Source organism: Mandrillus leucophaeus, unplaced genomic scaffold (genome assembly GCF_000951045.1).
Source record: "Mandrillus leucophaeus isolate KB7577 unplaced genomic scaffold, Mleu.le_1.0 Scaffold117, whole genome shotgun sequence".
Lineage (NCBI taxonomy): Eukaryota > Metazoa > Chordata > Mammalia > Primates > Cercopithecidae > Mandrillus > Mandrillus leucophaeus.
The window spans coordinates 4,347,807-4,356,391 of record NW_012099987.1 but is presented as its reverse complement, the minus strand read 5'-3'; positions in this window follow the sequence as shown (position 1 = coordinate 4,356,391).

Here is an 8,585-nt window from a genome sequence, read left to right as displayed (position 1 = left end):
AGAGAGAGAGGAAATACTCCCAACTTGCTATGTTAGGGACAGTTTCAAATGCATTTGATAGGAATTTGTCTGAAATATGTCATATACTTTTCTAAATATTTCAAGCCTACAGAATAATGTAGAAAATAGTATAATGAATATTCATGTATCTACTACTCTTGTTTCTCATACATTAGTATTTTATCAAGTTTGTTTCAAAAAAAATTTAAGCAAAACCGCACGGATATACTTGGAGGTTTCTTTGTATTCTGCTTAGATCCCTTTTCTTCTCTCCCCTGAGGTAACCACAATCCTGATTTTGGTATTTGTCATAAATTTGATCTTTGTTGCCTATACATAGAAAATAGAAAACAGTAATAGTTCCAAGGGGTGAAATTAGATGCCAACTTTAGCACCCTCCACATTTTTTTGATGCCTGCCCCATTCTTTGAAATAGACAATTGTCATTTTTCTACCTTATATAAAGTACAATGTAAATACTGTTTAAACTCCCATTCTAATTAGTTTACTGCCTCTAAGTCTCTCCAACACAAAATCTTTTGGGTCACCACTAACTAAAAGTAATGCGTACATTTCTTGATGTTGCTGTTTCAAACTATGAGTATTAATGATTATTCTGTCTTACACTATGATGGTATTTCTGATGTGTCAACTTGAATAGGTTAAAGTCCTCAACTATTTAGTCACAATCCAATCTAGGTATTGCTATGAAGATGTTTTGTACATGTGATTAAAGTTTATAATCAGTTTATTTATTTGTTTGTTTGTTTTTTTTTGAGACGGAGTCTTGCTCTGTTGCCCAGGCTAGAGTGCAGTGGCACCATCTCAGCTCACTGCTACCTCTGCCTCCCAGGTCCCAGTTCAAGCAATTCACCCTCCTCAGTCTCCTGAGTAGCTGGAATTACAGGCACATGCCACCATGCCCACCTAATTTTTGTATTTTTAGTAGAGACTGGGTTTCTCCATGTTGGTCAGGCTGGTCTTGAACTCCTGACCTCATGATCCACCTGCCTTGGCCTCCCAAAGTGCTGGGATTACAGGCATGTGCCACCGCGCCCGGCCCATAGTCAGTTTATTTATGGAAGATTATCCTACATAATTTAGGTAGGCCTAATTTAATCAGTCAAAAGCTCTTTAAAGCAAGGTTGAGGCTTCCCCAGAGAATACATTCTTATGGTCAGCAGCTTCAGTTCATCCTCATGAATTCCAGCCTGTCCTTACTCGTGACCTGTTCTACAGATTTCAGACTTGCTAGCCAGATATGATAACTGCATAAACCTTGTAACAAATTTTTATCAGAAGTCACATTAAAGCTTGTTAGATTCATGATGTAATTGCTTTCCTGAGAACCTACTTTTTGCCAATCTGCTTCAAGGAGGTAGATATGTAAATAGATAAAGACAATAAAGCATTCTAGGGTCTGTGCTAGAGATTTGCATGGGGTTATCTGAAGGATCTGAAGGAGGCAGGAAATTACTTTATAACTCAGGTTACTAACTAACCATGTGACACACTTTGTTTTCAAAGGTGGTTTAGACTCTAAGAGCAAAATTTCAACGAATTGAGTTTTAAAGGTCTAATTGGCTTTTATTAGCAATTCATGAATGAGACAACACCTCATCTATGAAACAGAAAGGTATTCTTCAGAGCTAAGCAGAGGGAGTGAGCTTTATATGTAGGAAAGGCTGAATAAAGTAGAAATCAGAAGCAAAAAGCATATTTCTCATTTCAAAATTACTTTCCTTGTATGGATTGAAGCAGAGAGGAGTTTCTTATCGTGCTGGCTCAGGTTGACTAGGCCCCTTTTGATTGACTGCTGTAAATCTCCTGTTTTTAGAAATACTGTCCTGTTTTCAAGTTCAGTTTGATTATATGGCACCTAGCATGAGTGACTCCATTCTGGTTTGGTTTGAGTTGTTGGGAGTCTAGTGCAGGAGCTCAGTCCAAAACAATGGCCTCCCATAAATTTCATTTGACAATTCCAAAGAAAAGGTGTGAGGACCCATGTCCCATGGTTAGAGAGTTACAAGAACTTGAGAGGCATATAGCTAGTATCATCTTTTTAAAATATGTGATTGAAGAATGGTCTCTTCAAGTTGTAACACATCCAATAATATTGTATAATGGTTAAGCATACAGGCTTTGGATTCATTCCTGTACTTGGCAGGATTAAGTAACTCCATAACTTGCCATATTTTATTGAGAACTAAGAACTCTTTATGGCTTGATAAGTTATTATAAGGTAAACACCTCTATAACCACCACTTAGGTCAAGAGAATTTTTTAAATCACCCTGAGTCCCCTCTGTGCATTGCCCTAGTGAACCCTCTCCCTACCTCAAAAGTAACCATGATAGCAATCACTTTCTTGTTTCTTTAAATACTTTTTAGTAACCAAGGGTGCATTCCTAGATACTATAGTTTTGATCTTGTCCATTTGTGTGTGTGTGTATAAATTTCATGTTTTTGAAGTATCTTTTAATCTAAGATATTTTTCTATCCTTTTCTGTTTCTTACAGTTTGCTTGTGGAAGAATTCAGGGCATTTGACCTGTAGAGTGTTTCACAGTCTGAATTTTGCTCATTAGGTACTTACTAATATGTTGCAGATCAATATGGTCATCTGTCCTCTGTACTTCCTAAAAATTGGCAACTGGATTCAGGGACATAGGTTCCATCTCTTTGGCAAGATCAACAATTCTCAAACATTTTAGTTTGCGAAATAATCCTCCTTTATTTATTTAAGACCCCCCCCCCAAAAGCTTTTGTTTATGTGGGTCATATTTATCAATATTTGCCATATTAGAAATTAAGATAGAGAAATTTAAAAATATTTCTGTAGTAATTCATTTTAAAATAACATTATAAACTAATTACATGTTAATATAAATTTTTTAAATCATAAGTAACTGTATTTTGCAAAACAAAAAAAAAGCCTGGTGAGAAGAATGACATTGTTTTACATTTTTTGCAAATCTTTTTAAAGCCTGGCCTAATAGAAGACAGCTGGATTATCATATCTGCTTTTACATTCAATCTGTTGCATTGTGTTCTTTTATTTGAAGTATGTGAAGAAAACCTGGCCTCATACAGATATGTAGCTGGAAATGTAAGGACCTCACAGATCTCCTAAAGGGATCCAGGATCCTGAGACTAACTTTGAGAACCTCTGGGTAACTCTATATGTGGTTTTGAGATTTTTCACCATGAGGGACATTATTTCTACTTGCTTTTCTTTTTTTATGGTGTTAGCAGCTATTGATGCTGAATGTACAATTGCATTAATTCATTGGATGTTGCAAAATGGTGATATTCTATCAGTTCTTTTAAATGGTCATAATACTTCTATGCAAACCTGCTTCCCCTCATTTACTGGCTAGTCAGTGGTGCAGTTAGTATAGGAAAACTAGAATAAATCATCGATTCTTTTCCCTTATTTACCATATTTTCAAGATAATGAATTGGTTCTCTATCATCTTCCATATGTCACCAATTAGTTTGTAAAGTATCACTAATGGATTAATGGAATTAGTATATTTCGTGGGTCTCAATCAATTGCAGTTATCATTTTGAAGCTTATTTTGTCCCATCTTTAATGAGTCAGAACTTCTTGAAATTGTCTTCTGAATCCTGATAGTAAGGAAGCTATAAGCCTTGTCATTTCTTCACAATTTGTATCTCTGAAATAAAGGTGTGTTTTACAATCAATTGGATGTTATTGTTTATTTGGCAACATTTTTTTTCTTTTTTAGTGATATGTAAAATAACAGTGCATATGCAATCAGTAGCATTTTAAAGGTATTTGGTACCTTTAAAATTTTAAGGTATTTGGTAAAATACCTTAACACAGCTGAGATTTATTTCTTGCTTAAAGTCTGATTAGGCATGTTAGGCATACCTCCTTCATTTTGTTATATCATCTGAAACATTGGTCTCTAAGCTTATTTTTGGTGGGGTTGCAAAAAACCTGAAGATTGTACCAGATGTTTTAAAGGTCTAGGCTCAAAAGTGGTTTCTATCACTTCTAAGCATGCTTCCCATTGGATGAATTTAATCACATGATTACAACTTGTGCAATGGATGCTGGGAAATGTAGTCTCTATGCCTAGAAAAAGGTTGTGTGATGAACATGAACATAGCAGTGTCTCTACAACATTAATAACTTGTGTAACATCTGCGTCTCAGTTTCCTCATTGGTAAAATAAAGATAATAACAAGACATACTTTATAGGGTTATGTTAAGTATTAAATGAACTAGTGTAGTATATCTGACATAAGTGCTCAATAAATGTTACCTATTAATAACAATATCATTTTGACAGTAATGTTTTATAACAAATCCCTAATATAGTCCAGAAGTCTGAAGCATGGTTATTCCTTAAAAGGTATTCCTCAGAACATGCTCAGATTCAAGAAGCACAGAAGACTTTGGCACATATATCTATGCTCTAAACCAATCCCTTAGTGAGCCCATCTTTTTTGAATTCACCTTGGATTGTCAGGTCAAAGAATAAGATATCCAGGAAGAAAAGTAGTTGGTAGTCATGGTTTGGTTTTTGCCTCTTCCCCAAGGAATCCAGTTCCATTTTTGTCTCTAAAATTCTTGTGGATTGTTAGGTGTTTGGAGAGCTGTCTACTTCTTGACTATTTGAGAATGCTTTTAAAAGGTTCCAGAAATGCTGTTTGTTGATAAATCAGAATAATCAGAAAGAAGAGTATTAGTGAAACTGTAAAAGTAAGAACAAGATTTTATGCAGTGGTGCCAGCTGTCATCCCACTTAGGAACACACATCATAGATTTCAGTGCTTTTCAGACATCTGCTCGCTTAGCCATATAAAACAGCCGTTCTGTCAGCAAAACTCCTGGCAAAAGAGCTCCATTATTTCAGGAATCACATTCCCAGGCTTGCTGCCTGTATCCCTCTTCATAGTTATGGATATGGAGAAGTCACATAATATTCTCTTGCAAAATTAGCTCATGACATAGTATACACATTTTCTTACCACCTAATATACACATTTTCTTACCCCCACGGCTGGAATTCAAGCTCCTTTTTACATCATCTAAATACATTGCACTAGATCAGTGGTATCTGGTCACCTTCTCTATCTCCTAATCTGAAAAGAGTAGTCATGATCTAAATCCTTTCCCATGTGGATCCTGACCACAAGTTTTCTCTAATCATCTGGTGCAGATTCTTAGCTACCTCACCTAGACTTTTAGAATCCTCCAAACTGAACTCTTTTCTCATGACAATTATCTAAACTCTTAACATTTCAAGATTGAACCCAGATCTTGCAGTTTATTTCAAGCTGTTTGTCAGCTTTCACTTGAACCTAGAAACCATTGTTGTCATTTGAACTCTTTACCATCTGACGATTGAAACCAGACCCCAAGCGTCTTCCAAGCATTTTAATGACAAGAGATTGAACCCAGACCTCATTCCTGACATCCAAAACTCTTACCATTTGAGGATTAAACTCATTCCCAAATATCATCCAAACTTCATGCCATTTGGAGACCAAACTTTAGGTCTTAGGACTTTTATCTAAGTCCTTTACAGTTTCTGGATTTAACCCATGCTGCTCACATGTTATCAAAGTGTTATATCAATTGGAGATTGACCGAACACCACAAGGCGGACAGCCAAGCTCTTTAGCAGTTAGATATTGAACCCAGACCTCATTGAGGATTGTCTTCCAAGTATTGTGCCAGCTGGATTTCTAGCCCAGACTGTGGCTGCCTTCCAACCCCTTTATTGATGGGGGAGAAACAGAGGTCCCCAAACCCCTTTAAGTATTCTATCCCAAGGGATCAAACCTATCTGCGGTCATTATCCAACCTCTTTACCAGCTGTGGACTGGACTCGCCTGTCAAAAACTAAGCAGAAAGATCGGTTGAAAGCCTATTTATTTATTTATTTATTTTATTTTTTTAGCTGTAAAGATCTTGAATGATGATCTTAGTAGCTCTGAGGAGCAGTACTTCTCAAAATTTGGTTTTCTATCACCTGCATCAGAATCACCTGAGGCTGCCTATTAAAAAGCAGACTTCTGGGGTCTACCCAGATCTGGCTCATAATTGTTAGACTTGTGGCTCTGGAATTTGCATTTTTAGCAAGCCCTCTAGCTGATTCCCATGCACACTAAAATTTGAGAACCACTGCCCTTGAGCAAGGTCTCTCTTATCTGTTGGAGAACAATCCCAAATTTCCAGCTGCTATGCAGCTGGTCACCAGCTGGGTCTAAAATGCAGGTTCTTATTAATATACACTATCAGTGCATTACTTTATTAGCTTGGATGTATAAGCCAAGTTTTTCCTGTTACTCAGTTGTGCTAGTTTATAGGATGGGGTTCATTACCTTGTTTCAATAAATATTGGGGGGAAGGGAGTTAGTTGATTTGTAGTACAGCATAGCCAACTCTGCCACAGAGTTTTTATTTCTCGCTCAGAGAGGACCACCAATATAGTACCTTGCCTTGGAGGAAGCAGACTATCAGCCCTGAATGCATATTCTTCTTCAGGACTACACCCTCCTGCAAATATAGGAGGGCTAATATGGCTTCTATGAAGGTGAAAACCGGTCTTCCCCCAGCTTACTCTAGCAAAAAAGTTGGTCTGATTGGCATAGCAGATGAGACCCTAGATTTCTTGCTCACCCTATTTCTTCCTGCTCTCTTGTACCCCCCTCTCACATTCAAAAATTCAGAATATTTCCAAATGTGCTGTTTTATAAGGAAATGCAGAGGGGTGGAGAATGAAAAACAATCTAGATGTTAACATCTGGAGTAGACTAAATTAAGACATAGAACTCATTACTGCAGCAATTACTTACTAAGTCTGGGAAACTTAAACCTAAATCTGGGCTGAAATTTTTCAAGCATGCCTTCATATAAAAATAACTTGGAGGGGCTGGGCGCAGTGGCTCACACCTGTAATCCCAGCACTTTGGGAGGCCAAGGCGGGCGGATCACGAGGTCAGGAGATCGAGACCATCCTGGCTAACACAATGAAACCCCGTCTCTACTAAAAATGCAAAAATTAGCCAGGTGTGGTGGCAGGCGCCTGCAGTCCCAGCCACTCGGGAGGCTGAGGCAGGAGAATGGCATGAACTCGGGAGGCGGAGTTTGCAGTGAGCCGAGATCGCGCCACTGCACTCCGGCCTGGGCAACAGAGCAAGACTCTTGTCTCAAAAAAAAAAAAAAAAAAAAAAAACCTTGAGGGAAAAATCTGCATGGACTATTTTGAATTTCATCTCCACCATTAAAAATGCATGGCCTTGCTTCCTCATTGATTATGGGGAGAATCATACTCTCTAGGGCTGAAATGGGTGCCTTTGCTTTTGACCAAGGGATGCTAAGTTAAAGAATATTTTAAATCATAAAGTCTTTTTCCTACTAACGAGATGGCTATTTACTTTTTAAATCTCTTGGTTAAAGCAAAGCTAAAATTCTCATAATGTTGGGAGTCTTGTTAGTAAGCCTTGCTTATGTCTACACAGGCACATTTTCTATAGAATTAGACTTAGTAGCTATCAAGCATAATTTTTGTAAATTCTTCACCCTCTTCCCAGGACAGTATAAGCTCTGAGGCCCAGTGTTCTGTTATTGAATTTTCTGTTTTCAGATTGAAGCCTTTTATTTGTGAATCATAGGTGTCTTTTGCCCATTAGGTAGAGGAAGGCATGATACATAGGGCATCTAAAATAGTCCCCTCCTTCCGGTTAAGTCCTGTTCCTTATCTTGCTTTGTTCTTTTCTTCATCTTTTCCTCTTCCTCCTCCTCTCCCTACCCCTCTTCTTCATCACATTTATTATCTTCCTCCTCCTTCTCTCTATTGCATTTATTGTTTTCTGTCTTCCCCAATAGAATGTAATCTCCGTTAGCACAGGGACTGCATATGCCTCATTCACTGCTGTTTCCTTAGTGCTTGGACCATAGTAGGCAATAGTATTTATGAACTAACTACCTGATTGTCTGATTAAATAAATGAATGAGTGAGTGAGTGAATGAATGAATGAATGAGTGAATGAGAATAGCCGGAAAAGAAACAAGTAACTTTAAAAATCCCCATTAGTGAACAGCAAACACCAGGGCCTGTTGGTTGGTGGGAGTTGAGGGGAGGGAACTTATAGGATGGGTCAATAGGTGCAGCAAACCATCATGGCACACATATACCTATGTAATACACCTGCATGTTCTGCACATGTATCCCTTTTTTTTAAGAAGAAATAAAATTTTAAAAAGAAAGAAAATAAATAAAATAAAAATAAAAATCCCCAGTGGTATCAGACAAAAGTGAGAGGTTAAAAATTTCATACAAGTAGTGTTGAAAAATCACTTTGAAAATGCAATCCAGCCCATATATTAAAGGCTAGATAAAGTTTTTGGTCTTTTGTTTCTTTGTTTTTGTTTTTGGGGGAAGTTTAAATTTTATTTTTAATTGTGGTAAAATATACATAACATAAAATTTACCATTTTAATCATTTTAAATGTACTATTCAGGGCCATTAAATAGATTCACATTATTGTGCAACCATTACCATCATCTATCTCCAGAACTTTCTTCTTTTTTTTTTTTTTTTT